Source organism: Myotis myotis, unplaced genomic scaffold (genome assembly GCF_014108235.1).
Source record: "Myotis myotis isolate mMyoMyo1 unplaced genomic scaffold, mMyoMyo1.p scaffold_m19_p_3, whole genome shotgun sequence".
NCBI lineage: Eukaryota > Metazoa > Chordata > Mammalia > Chiroptera > Vespertilionidae > Myotis > Myotis myotis.
The window spans coordinates 203,632,568-203,645,625 of record NW_023416335.1 but is presented as its reverse complement, the minus strand read 5'-3'; the positions used below and the strand labels follow the sequence as shown (position 1 = coordinate 203,645,625).

Sequence of the window (13,058 nt, the reverse complement as noted above, 5' to 3'; positions counted from 1 at the left end):
TCTTTTTTTAAAGCAAGAGAAATAACTTGGGCTGCTAACACAAGAAGGGAAGTTAGTAGAGGTGGGAGATTCACAAAATAATGGGGACAGGGATGGCATGAAGGGCTTGAGAAACTGGCAGAGACCTAGGGGGTTCTGGAGGTTGGCTCACAAGATTCATGATCAAGCAGCAACCACTGGTCCAGCCTCTTCAGCCTGCTGCTGCTGTGGCCACCCTCAGTCTGACCAACCTCATGGTCAACCTCTCTCTCTCTCCATCCTTGTCACTTTCTGGAGAGACTAAGTCCCAAGAGTGAGCATCTAATTGGCCCAACTTAGGTGACATCCCTGCCTCCAGGACTTTTGGGACTAGGAGGTAAATTGTGGAAAGATCTGACCCTGGGAATTGCCAGGTCTCCAACAATGAAAACTCCCCCACCCACCCACCCCCGCCAAGAAATGTGGAGGAATACATGCAAACATCTTCCTTGGAGCCACCTTTTGTCCAGCTCTCACTTTACTGATGAAGAAGGCTGAACGGTTGTTCAGTGAGTACACGGCAGGTCTCCTGGCTCCCAACCCCACGTTCACGCCTACGCAAAACCCAGAGACTTGTAAAATCATAAGCTGCTTCTAGCTTTAAACAATATCTCAGGTGGGGAAAAAGGGCACTGACTCTATGGAGGGTGACGATGTGTTTTCAGGCTTATTCTCATTACATAAGCTCGGTACATAAGAATAAATAATGCTAGAATGCAGCTGACCTCCCATGTACATGACAGAGAATCTCATTACTGCAAACCCCTTGGTGATATATGTGGAGAACTGGCTACCATACATTGCATTTTCAATAGAAAACCGTTAAGCACGCCTGCATCTAATTGCCTTTTTATTCTCATTCATAGTGCAATTAGAACGCCATCATTTGCCTGGTTTCTTATCTAAACCTCTATTTCACTCTGATGCTTTCCTTACTAGCAAGGCTTTTTGAATTGCAGACCCAGACAAGAACACCCTTCCCATTTTCCCCCAAGTAAACTCCCTGTGCGTGTTTGGAAATCAACAGTAAAACAACCCACTATTGTTATAACTCCAAATGTTAGAATTAGGAGGCATGTTGGAGGAGCTCGCTCTTGCCTCCTGTTTTTACAGGTAGGGAAACTGAAGCTTAGAAAGGCTATACTAGGCGAGTAGATACAAATGCCCAGAAAGGCTAGGCTGCGTTTTTAAGCTGAGATTTCCTGGATCCTTTTATGTCCCACTATTGTCACCATCTGTGACTGAACAGAAACTGCAAGGACTTTCTTAAAGGGACCTGAAGCACTGTCTAACCCAGAGGTGGAAAGTAACAGCCAACAGAGCCAATCCTGCCCATATATGGATTGGATTCTGCCCAACAGTCTTGACCTATACATTCTCTTTTAAAAATATTTTAAATTAATTGCCAACATTTAAAAATCTAGAGGTTTAACATATTCTGATTTTCTGGCTCTTTAATAAAAAATGAGATTATCTGGGAACTCAGGGTCCATATTCCCATGCGGCAAAAATCAGTTGTTGCTGAGTCCATTGCCCCCCTTAGGCAGGTGTGCACACCTGGGGCGGGGGAGGGGGGCAGAGCCCCACCCCGCCCTGTTCTGCCACACCCTGCCAACCTCACTTGCTTCATTATTGCCTGTCCCTGATTTTCCATCCATGAGCTAGAGTTATTCCCTCTTAGTTACTGAACTTGGGTTCATTGCCTCTTAGTGACCGAGGTCACTTGGAAAGGTCAGGCAGTAAGTGGAGATGTTGGAAGAGATCTTTCCAAGGGCTCAGCCCTTGCCTCTCCTCCTTCTCTCACTACATGCTTTCTCCAGCCGGTCTGGTACAATCCCAGGTACAATCCCAGGTCAGGGCACTCCCCAATGTGTATCCCTGGCCGCAGACTCAGCCCTGAGCTCTGTGTACCCAGCCACCCACTGTCGGAGGAGGTCATCGAGAGGGCGGGCCAGTAGTTGACCTGAGAGCTGAACTTGGGCAATTGAAAGCTCCTCCCCTCACCTTGGGATGTAGATCGCACCCACTGTTCCCATAGATGGGCAGTTTCAAAGGAGAGACCTCCAGAGAGGAATGTGTTGAGACCATCTGGACTGAAACCATTTAACTGAGGCCTCGACATAAACTGCTAAGATTCTGGCAGGCAGGTGTGGAGGCCTCCTGCCTTCGGCTGCCCAAGACGAGCCTCATATATACTAGTAAGTTCCCTGCTTATGAAACCTGCCACCTACCAACCTGGAGTGGTATGCCTCTCTCCTCCATCTCTCCTTGCGCTGTGGATGGGGCTAGTTTTGACACCCCCACCCCCACCCCCAGGTTGCAAACCAACACCTAGATTGAGCAAGCTGCTTAGACTTTCAGTGTCTTCATTTCCCCATCTGTAATACGGGGATAGTGAGCATATGTTTTCGTCATAAGGTTATTAGGAGAATTCTGTATGGACAAACCTACCTGTTGTAGGATGTCAAATAGGGCTCTCAAATGTCTACAATGGAATCTTTCATTTCCCTCTGCCTCCAACCTGCTCCTCTCTGGTCTTCCCCATGGTGGTCGTAGCGCCATTATCCCATGGGTGGCTCAAGCTAAACACCTAGGAGTCTCCATTCATGCCCTCAATCCAATCCATCATCAAGCTTTCCATGATGCTCTCAAAATCTATTTCAATTGGCCCACTCTCCCCATCCCTGTTGCCAGCACCTTGGCCTAGGTCACCGTCATCTCTGGACTTTCTGGAATGGCCTCCTGCTATGGATTGAGTGATGCTTCCCCAGTATGCGCATGTGTGGTGGTATTTGGAGAGCGGGCTTTTGGTGGTAACTAGGTTTAGATGAGGTCAGGAGGGTGTGGACCTTCGAAGAGGAGATATCAGGGAGCTAGCTCTCTTTCTCTCTCTGCCAGGGGAGGACACAGGGAAAGGCAATAGCAATCTGCAGGCCAGAAAGAGGGTCCTCACCAGAAACTGGCCATGCTGGCACCTTGATCTTCCAATCGCAGCCTCCAGAACTGTGAAAAAAATAAATACACAGCTATTGTTTAAGCCACCCAGTCTGTGGTATTTGTTATGGCGGCCTGAGCAGATAAGACAGACTCACACTGGTCTCCCTGCTTCCATTCTTTCTCTCCCAATCCAGTCTGCATACAACAGCCAAAGGGGTCTTTTACCACCATCCTCGACCTCTTCTAACCTTTCAGTGGCTTATTTGTGTCCTTACAACAGAACTGGAGCTCCTCACGTTGGCCCACAGGGTCCTAGGAGATTTCCCTCCAGTTGCCGCTCCGGCCTAGCTCATTTCCCTTTGGTCACCACACTCATCCATCCCCTTCTCTAGTTCCAGCCTCAGGACCACCTGCATTTAATTTACTGCACCTGTCAGCCATGGGATGGCATTTATCCGACTACTAGACCGCCCCAGTGCAAAGGGACCTTGGAGACCATCCTATTTATAGCATCCCTGGCCACCTTTCTTATTTATAATCACCCTCCCACCCCATAATGCTCCTAACAAGCTGATAATATGTTCTTTGCGTATTTGCATATCGCCTGCCCCACCCCCACCCCATGCAAACTCCTTGAGGGCGATAGGTAGACTTTGTCTTGTTCCCTGTTGCATCCCTGGGGCTAAGTACCCAGCACACTGTCTGAGACATTTGCGACGATGGCTCATAGTTTTCTCAGAGGCGCCTCCTGAAGTCCAGGGAGGCCAGGCGACTTGCTCCAAGCCGGCTTACAAGGACACTGCGCTCTTCGCACTCCCCGGGGGGCGCCTAGACGCTCTCGGGATGGAGAATTACTCCCTCACCCGGCTGCCCTAGCCAGGGGAAACTGAGGCTAGAAGCGACTTCCCCTGCGTGGAGAGGGGAGGAGCCCGGGTGCGGAGAGGCGGGGCTATCGGGGGGCGGGGCCTGGATGCCGGGGCCAATGGGGCTACGCGGCGCGGGGGGGCCGGGCCGCCGCGGGGAGACGCTCCCGCGCCGAGGGGTGCGGAGGCTGAGCGCTGGCACCTGGAGAGGACCCGCAGGCGGGCGCGGCGGCCAGGACACCGCGGGCTCCGCGCTCCAGGCAGCTCCCCGGGTAAGCAGAGCGCTGCAGCGAAGTAGACTTTGGAGGGTGTCTGGCAGTGGGGAGTCCCCTACCCCCTAACCCCTCCCCGCAGCCGGGACTACTGGCGGCGTCCGCGGGCGCTCCGGCTCTGAGCCCGCGGGATGCGGCCGCGCGGCTGGGCCCGGAGCGAGGCGAGAGCCGCCGCGCCACGCTTCCTCCCCGCTGCTGCGGCCCGGCCCGGCCCGTCCCTAGGATCGACGGGTCCATGTGCGGGGAATGCAGAGCCAGAGCGGTTCTGCGTAGCGGCTCCTCGCATGATCTGCACCCCGCGCCAGGGCCCGGGGAAGAGCTTGCGGGGAGTCGGGGACCGCAGCGACCGGTCCCTCTGCTCCGCGTAGGTCCTTAGAACCTTCTGGCCTGTTGCCCTGGGGTTCGGGGTCAGATTTGTCATGCTATTTCCTGTTCCTAGTCATCCTGGGGCGCAGGAAAATCCTCTCAAAGCGCTTGCTTCCCTGCCAAGCGCCCCGTGTATTCATTCAGCATTTATTGGGCTCCTACTGTGGGCCAGACACTGTGCTAAGTAAGCCCTAGCGGCGCGAAGAAGGGCCTTGGAGGAACTCATGGGGCCAAGAAGGACGAGAGGAGGACCAGGTATAAGCGCACTGGAATACAGGGAACTGAGGTGTAGAGGAGGACCGTGAGCAAGCCAGGAAGGCTTCACGGAAGAGGTGACTATTGCGTGGGCACTAGGGGAGTAGGAGGATTTTCCTGGCTGAAAGCTGTGTGTGTTGGAAGTGGATGGGATGGCAGGGAGTCCAGATAGATTTTCTTGTGCAAAGATAAAGAAAGTGGAAAGCTCAGTACCCAGATAATCCTGCGTCAGACAACTAAGTAAGATGGGGGCCTATTTGGGTAGGAAATTAGCTGTCAACACCACAGGGGGCAAAAGCATGCACGGACCTTAAAAAGTGGCCTTAGACTATGTAGAATTTTGTTCTGGAATGAGGGAGGGCAGTGGGAAAATTGTGCAGTGACCCAGCCCCTGTGGCAGTTCTGGAAAATCGATGGAGACTGGAGCAGGAGAAAGCTGGTTGGTTGCAGCTACTCTTGGGGATGTGGCTGCAAATACTCTGGCCTCTTAAAGAAGCCCCATGTGCCCAGGAGCCCCCCTCCCTGCCTTCTAGCCATGGATTCAATAGGGCGGGGAGATGGGGTCCATGTGATGCCTGCTTCTGCAGGTCATTTTCATGTTGTTTCTGGAAGGTGTGACCTCGCCTCTGTCATCAGGGGTGGCCCCTGGAGGAGCGTGAAGGGCACCCCTGCTTCCGTTTTCCTACCTGCTGGCCTTCCCTTCTCCCTGGCCCCTCTCCCTGTCTCACAGAGACGCAGCCTCAGCTACTAGAGGCTGTAGTAACGAGCAAGGTCTGCTGGGGAGTCAGACAGACCAGAAAGTCGCTTTAGCTGGGTGCCGAGGGACATGATCAACCTTTCTGAACTTCAGTTTTCTGATTTCAAAGGAAAGCATCATACCCACCTGCCATAGGTCCAGTTCTCTGAAAAAAAGAAAAAAAAAGAATAAGAGACTGAGATTCGTGTGTAGGGGATTCTTGGGGAGTGGTCTTACTCTGGGGTGAGGGAGGGGGAGTTGATCTGTGACGGAATCCATTGACCCCTGGGGCATGGGCCAGGCCTTTGCAGCCCCACGTTGACCAGCCAGTGGGTGCAGGCTATCCCCAGAGAGGGGTGTAACCTCGGGTGCCCCTTCAGCCGGACAGTGCCTGAAGGTGGACTCCGCTGTGAGCTGTGAAACAGCATTGCCTGCAGCTGGGGGAGTAAGGAGCACGTGGTCTCAGGTGGGGCTGAGAGCTGTCCCAGGCAGGCCGTTGGAAGGATGGGCTGGGAAGTAAATGAGATAAGTGACGAAGTGCTTTGCACTGTGCCCGGTGCAGAGCAGGCATTTTTTAAAGTGTTCATTTTTCTTACCTTTTAACTTCGTGACTGCGTCTGAAAATGGATTTTGGCGTTTAGTTGACTACATCAGCTTCTGTAAAGAGAACCGTTAGTCACACTGGCCACAGTGGCTGCTGCTGCCTGTTACTGCTGCCTCTTATGTCTGTGCATTCTCTCCAGCGATCCAGTAATCCTCCACGTTAGGTGCTTTTATTCTCATTTTACCGGCAACCCAGTTTTCCAAAACCCCAAAGAGGAGGAGTCCTTTGGCAATAAATCAGTATCAATAGCAACAAATGTCAAAACGATATGATTTATTATGCTTCTTGAAGTGACTTCATTGGTGGATTTACTAACTCATTCATTTTTATCCGATTATCCATTGAATCCATGAGTATCGAGTGCCTCCTGCATGGTGGGTGCTATCCTGGGTGCTATCCTAGGTGCTGGAAATACTGTGAGGGGAGACGGAAATGAAGTGCTTTGCTTCTTCAAAAGCAAACCATGAAGGATGCAACATTGCATTGCACAGCCAGGATGAGATAGAGAGTAATAGGACCTCTTCCCAGCTGAGTCCCTCTCATCCCCCAGTTTCAATCTAACCTTCTCAGAAAGGCCTTTTGGACCATCCTGTGTAAAGCAGGCCCCTCCCTTTCACTCTCCCTTTATGGCACTTGCCCATCCCTTTGTTGGTCCTCCCCACTAGTCCGAAGGCTCCAGGAGTTCAGACATTGCTTTATCCCAAGAGCCCAGCACAATGCTTAGCACAGATTTATTGAATGATTGAAATGGATGAAGGGTGAGTCTGCTTAACAGAGTGGCTGGGGAAGGTCAGTCTGAGGAGTGATATTTACAGATATCGGAGGGACGAGATTGATGCAGCAATGCAAGACCAAGAGGCAGAGAGAACAGCTTGCCCAAGGACCACGAGGTGGAGGGCTGGAGCTCAGCGTGACTGGGGAGCAGCCTGAAAGGAGTTTGGAGAAGTAGATGGGTCCTTGGAAGGCCGTGCAGAGCTTGGATTTTCCTCAAACTGCAGTGGAAAATCTTTGGAGTATTTTAAGTCTAGTAATGACCTGGCGTTATAGTATTTGTTTGTTGTCTGTCGGGCTTCTGGGAGACAAGCTCCATGGAGGAGCGGTGAATGGATGAGCTGGTTTATACAGTTACCAGGCGAAGAGTGGAGTAGAGAGAAGAATGGGATCTTGTCACAGATTTGCAGTTAGGAGAGAGATGCTGGTGTCCTGGCTGCACCGTAGCAGTGGTATTGGAGAAAAGCAGGATTGGAGTTATAGTATGGATGTCAAATGTATAGGACTTGGTACATTAGACTTGAGGTACAGAGTAAAGGGAAGGATCAAGGATTGTCTTTTGGTTTAACGTTGGGTGGATGCCAAATGTCCCATCAACAAATGAATGGCTTAAACAGAATGTGGTACAAACTCAGAATGGAATATTAGCCATAAAAGGAATGAAGTGCTGATACATGCTACATCTGAACCTCGAAAACATTCTAAATCAGTGGTTCTCAACCTGGGGGTCACGACCCCTTTGGGGGTCGAACGACCCTTTCACAGGGGTCGCCTAAGACCATCGGAAAACACATATATAATTACATGTTGTTTTTGTGATTAATCTCTATGCTTTAATTATGTTCAATTTGTAACAATGAAAATACATCCTGCATATCAGATATTTACATTACGAGTCATAACAGTAGCAAAATTACAGTTATGAAGTAGCAGCGAAAATAATTTTATGGTTGGGGGTCACCACAACATGAGGAACTGTATTAAAGGGTCACGGCATTAGGAAAGTTGAGAACCACTGTTCTAAATGAAAGAAGCCAGTCACAAAAGGTCACATAGTGTATGATTCCCTTTATATGAAACTAGAGGCCCAGTGCACGAAATTTGTGCACAAGTAGGGTCCCTAGGCCTGGCCAGTGATCATGGCCAATTGGGGCCTTCCATCTGCCAGCCCGGGCCTTCCTTCATTCCATGCCATGCCCTGGTGGTCAGCGCACATCATAGTGAGCAGTTCAACTCTCAGTTGGTCGAACTCCTGTGGGGACAGTTTGCATATTAGCCTTTTATTATATAGGACTAGAGGCCATTTAAACAGATTCGTGCACTGGTGGGATCCCTCAGCCTGGCCTGTGCCCTCTCTCAATCTTGGACCCCTTGGGGGATGTCAGAGAGCCGGTTTCGGCATGATAACCCCAGGCCCAGTCCAGACAGGAGGGAGCCCCATCCTGTGCATTGAGCGTCTGTCTCCTGGTGGTCAGTGACCAGTCAACTGGTCATTTGGTCGTTCGGTCGCTTAGACTTTTATATGTATATACTAGAGGCCCGGTCCACAAAAATTTGTGCACTCGGGGGGTGGGGGGGTCCCTCAGCCCGACCTGTGCCCTCTCGCAGCCTGGGACCCCTCGGGAGATAACGACCTGCTGGCTTAGGCCTGCTCCTGGGTGGCAGAGGGCAGGCCCAATCCCTAGGTGCAGCCCCTGGTTGGGCTCAGAGCAGGGCCGATTGGGGAGTTGGGGCACCACCCCCTGTCATGCACAGAGCAGGGTAGATTGGGAGGTTGCGATGCCACCCTCAGTCACGCTCAGGGTAGGGCCGATTGGGGGGTTGGGGCACCGCCCCCTGTCACACTCAAGGCAGGGTCAATGGGGAGGTTGCGGCGCCACCCCCTGTCACGCACAGAGCAGGGCCGATCAGGGGGTTGGGGAACTCCCCCCTGTCACGCACAGAGCAGGGTCAATAGGGGTTGGGGAGCTCCCCCCTGTCACGCACAGAGCAGGGCCGATCAGGGGGTTGGGGAGCTCCCCCCTGTCACGCACAGAGCAGGGCGGATCAGGGGGTTGGGGCGCTGCCCTCTATCACCCACAGAGCAGGGCCGATCAGGGGGTTGGGGTGCCGCCACTCTCACACTCAGGGCAGGGCCGATGGGGAGGTTATGGCTCTACCCCGTCACACACAGAGCAGGGCCCGTGGGGGGGGGGGGTTGGGGTGCCGCACCCTGTCACACACAGAGCCGCAGGGCGATCAGGAGGTTGGGGGGCTCCCCCCATCAGGCACAGAGCAGGGCCGATCAGGGGGTTGGGGTGCCTTCCCCTGTCAGGAACAGAGCAGGGCGGATAGGGAGGTTGTGGCCCCGCCCCCTGTCACACACAGAGCCACAGGGCTATCAGGGGGTTTGGGCGCTGCCCCCTGTCACGCTGATCCCGGTGCTGGGAGGCCTCGTGGCTCCGCTGATCCCGGTGCTGGGAGGCATATTACCCTTTTACTATATAGAATAGAGGCCTGGTGCATGGGTGGGGGCTGGCTGGTTTGCCCTGAAGGGTGTCCCGGATCAGGGTGGGGGTCCCCACTGGGGTGCCTGGCCAGCCTGGATGAGGGGATGATGGCTGTTTGCAGCTGGTCACACACCCTTCAGGGTGGGGGTCCCCACTGGGGTGCCTGGCCAGTCTGGGTGAGGGGCTGAGGGCTGTTTTCAGGCTGGGACTGAAGCTCCCAACTGCTCCTTCTTTTTTTTTTTTTTTTTATTCTGAGCCAGCTTTAGCTCTGAGGCTCCAGCTCTTAGGCCTCCGCTCCTGAAAGCAGGTATCTGGTTTGTTTAGGTTCTACAATCGAAACTCTGTATCAATTCCAGGTCTGAGATCCCGGCTAGCTGAAAGCTGGTTTCTGGGGTTTTGTTTAGCTTCTATTTTTGTAACTATGTTTCAAACTGCCAGTTCAGAGCCCGGCAAGGCAGGCGGGGAACATTGGAGTCCTCCGTCACTGAAGCAAGCAAGTCTCATGTTAGTTTCAAGCTGCCTGGCTGCCTGCCGCCATCTTGGCTGGCAGTTAATTTGCATATCTCCCTGATTAGCCAATGAGAAGGGTAGCGGTCGTATGCCAGTTACCATGTTTCTCTTTTATTAGATAGGACTAGAGGCCCGATGCACGAAATTTGTGCCAGGTGCTCAGTCCTCGCAGCCACGGTGGCTTGCCTTGGCCCTCACAGCCCCAACTTCATCCAGAAGGTCGTCCAGAAGGACGTCTGGAAGGTCGTTTGGATGTCTGGTCTAATTAGTATATTACACTTTTATTATTATAGAATATCTAGAATAGGTAAATCTGTAGAGACAGAAAATGGATTGGTGTTTCATGGTTTGCCATGGGCTTGGGAGAAAGGATAAATGATATATAACTGCTTAAAGGGTAAGTGGGTTCCCCTTACCCTTGTTGGGGTGATGAAATAGTTTAGAATCTGATAGATGTGGTGTTGCACACATTATGAATGTATTAACTTTAAAATGGTTACTTTTATGTTATATGAATGTCACCTCACTTATTTTTTTTTTTAAAAAAAAGATTGGGTGGAAGGGAGCACCAGTCAGAGTAGAGGAGACTGGGTTAGGAGCAAGTTGGAGTTATGGGAGAAAATTCAAATGCTTTCTTGGAGATGCTCAAGATCTGGACATGGAACCCGAGGTGGGCGGAGTCTGGGCTGGAGGGACAACTGTGGGACTTGTCAGCAACCAGAAGCCAGCCAACAAAATGCATGAGACCGAGGGAGAGAGAACGTAGAGGAGCACATTCCAGCCTGGCTCATTCTTCCATTTAAACACACGAGAAAGAGGCTATGGTCCTCATTTTCAGTTGACCCCAAAATGAACTTGCCCAAGGTCAGTCATTTATTCATATGGGGTCTCTGGCTTCCAGGCCTTTACCTTTCCCATCTCAGCATGATGCCATTTCGAACTTCAGTAAAGACCTTCCCTCCCTCCCTCCCTCCCTCCCTCCCTCCCTCCCTCCTCCTCCCTCCTTCCCTCCTTCCCTCCTTCCCTCCTTCCCTCCTTCCTCCTTCCCTCCTTCCCTCCCTCCCTCCCTCCCTCCCTCCCTCCCTCCCTCCCTCCCTCCTCCTTCCTTCCTTCCTTCCTTCCTTCCTTCCTTCCTTCCTTCCCTCCTTCCCCCTTCTTCTTCCCTCTTCCTTCCACTGTCCCCTCTCCCTTCCTCCTACTTTCCTTCTCTCCCTCCACCCCCTCCCTCCCCACCTGCCTCCTGTAGTCCTGGTTGAGTCCTCACATGTGGCAGGCACTGTTCTGGGCAGATGCTGGTGGAGAAGGTGGAAATGGCCCTACCCTTGTGGGATGTACCAGGTAAACAAGCAGCTGCAGCCAACAGATACAGGGACCGTCGGAGCCTGGAACAGGGGCATCGATCCTGGGTTTGGGGGTGAGTGGATGCTTCCTAGAGAAAGTGACAGCTAAGTTGAGATTTGCAGCAGAAGGATTGAGTCTGAGAAAGAGAATGATTCTCCGGAGGGTTCGTGATCCCTGACTCCCTCCTGTGGGAATTCATTCTCTTCACCCCCCAGTTCTTCACAGTCACTGGCATTTTACAATTCGAGAGGGTCTATACTTCCTGTAACCCTGGAGGCAATAGGTAGAAAAAATGGCTGGGTTTGATTTCAAGTGGGAGCTTCGAATGGGGTAGCCAGGTAGGGTGCAGACAGCCCGGCTTCCAGAACCATGAACAAGGGACTTATTCTCTCTGAACCTTACTTTTCATACCTGTGAAACGAAGCCAAGAACGTCTGCTGCTCAGTGTAGAAAATAAATGAGATGATACTATAAAGTACTGGGCTGGAGGTCCTCATACATGCTCAGAAAAATATCTCATTTGCCTGTTGGAGAGGAAGAGTTTCATAGACCAGTGGTCCCCCCACACTCTGCACACTATTTAAAATACAGGTATCCTGCTCCCCCTGAAGAATCTGCGTGATCTGTATGTTTAGAAAGCACCCCCAGACGATCCTAATAAAAGCAAGGTCCAGGAACCTTGGCTTAGAGTCCCTGCTATGGCGAATGTGAAAGGGTTAAGCACCTAGAAGCAGACTGGTGTTCTAGGAATTATGAGCCAATGGCGGTGCTGGCTGATGATGTAATGTCTCTGGCTGGCACTCCATTGGTTAAGTGTATTGTTTCTCTGGCTTCAGCTGCCGGAGGAGCAGAGCTGGAGTGCACGGGTTAATAATTCTGTGGCAGCAGATAGAGCTATTTTCCCCCATTCCTCGCCTGCTAGGTGTGAGTGTATGTAACAGGGCAGCAGATTTGTTGCCTCTCTCCTTCCAATACACAGCTGCACTTCCCTCCTCGCCTCCCCCCAAGCAGAGCACGTGTCTCCATAGTACTACGGAGGAGGACCGGAGGAGGAGGAGGGGGTGCAGGAGGAGGATCGCTCAGGGAAGAGAGAGCCCTTACAAAGTTGGGCACTGCAGTCTCCCCTTGCCGCTGGGGACAGGCAGGGCCCAGCTGCTCTGGCCTTACAGGGGTCCTCCTGGACGAGTTGCTAATCTGTCACCTGCTTCTGAGCGCTGTTTAACCTGGCGGGACCCTCAGACCTGGAGGTGAGCTCGGGGTTTGGGAAGAGGGAGGGGGCCTGGCAGAGGGGAGCCTGGGGGCAGTTGGAAGGAAATAGCTCCAGAAGGAAGGTCAGGCGCTGGCTGTATGCCCTGGCTGCCCAGGCATGCGGTGGGAGCTTGGGCACCACGGTCTCCCTCTCTGGGTCTGTTTGCTCCCGGGCACCAGGTGAGGCTTGGGCTCGGGCTCTCGGAGCTCTGGGAGATGCCTGCTGGGAGTGTGCTGCCAGGAGCTATGAGCAGGCACGCTCTTGTCCTCTCTGTCAAATGCTCCCTGACAGGCGGGCTTTGCTGGAACAGGAGGGAGTGCCTCCCAGGCCCCTCCTTACATTGTCTGGGCTCCCCCTTCAGTGCTCCCGCGCCCGCCCGTGGTAGACTGTGGCCTGAGCTTCCTGCAGAAACACCTGAGTGGTCTCAGGGGCGTTGCTCGTGTCTTTGCAGGGGCCTTCCGGTCCCTGACCCTGGCATAATCCTGTGCCTTCATGAATGTGAGCACCGTCCTAGTTGTCCCCGCTGGAGCTGTTAGGGTGTGGAAGAGGAGCTCCTTTCGCATGATGGACAGCGCAGGTGTGACGGTTTGGTTGGTTGTGTTTGACGGGTGGGGGACCAATTGCTCCGGGCTGAGACTTCTCACCTC

The 13,058-nt window shown here is 52.8% G+C and overlaps 1 protein-coding gene across 2 annotated transcripts in view; it reads left to right on the top strand.

Moving 5' to 3' along the window:
- Nucleotides 1-3,976: 3,976 nt before the first annotated feature.
- Nucleotides 3,977-13,058, top strand: part of SYN3 (synapsin III) — a 388,952-nt gene continuing 379,870 nt past the window's right edge. Inside the window, exon 1 of one of the 2 annotated variants that reach the window (XM_036297700.1) lies at nt 3,977-4,090. The gene's annotated coding sequence lies outside the window, so the exon portion shown is untranslated. Of the gene's footprint in view, nt 4,091-11,966; nt 12,410-13,058 lie in introns of those variants that run through there. The other variant, XM_036297699.1, reaches the window with a different exon arrangement.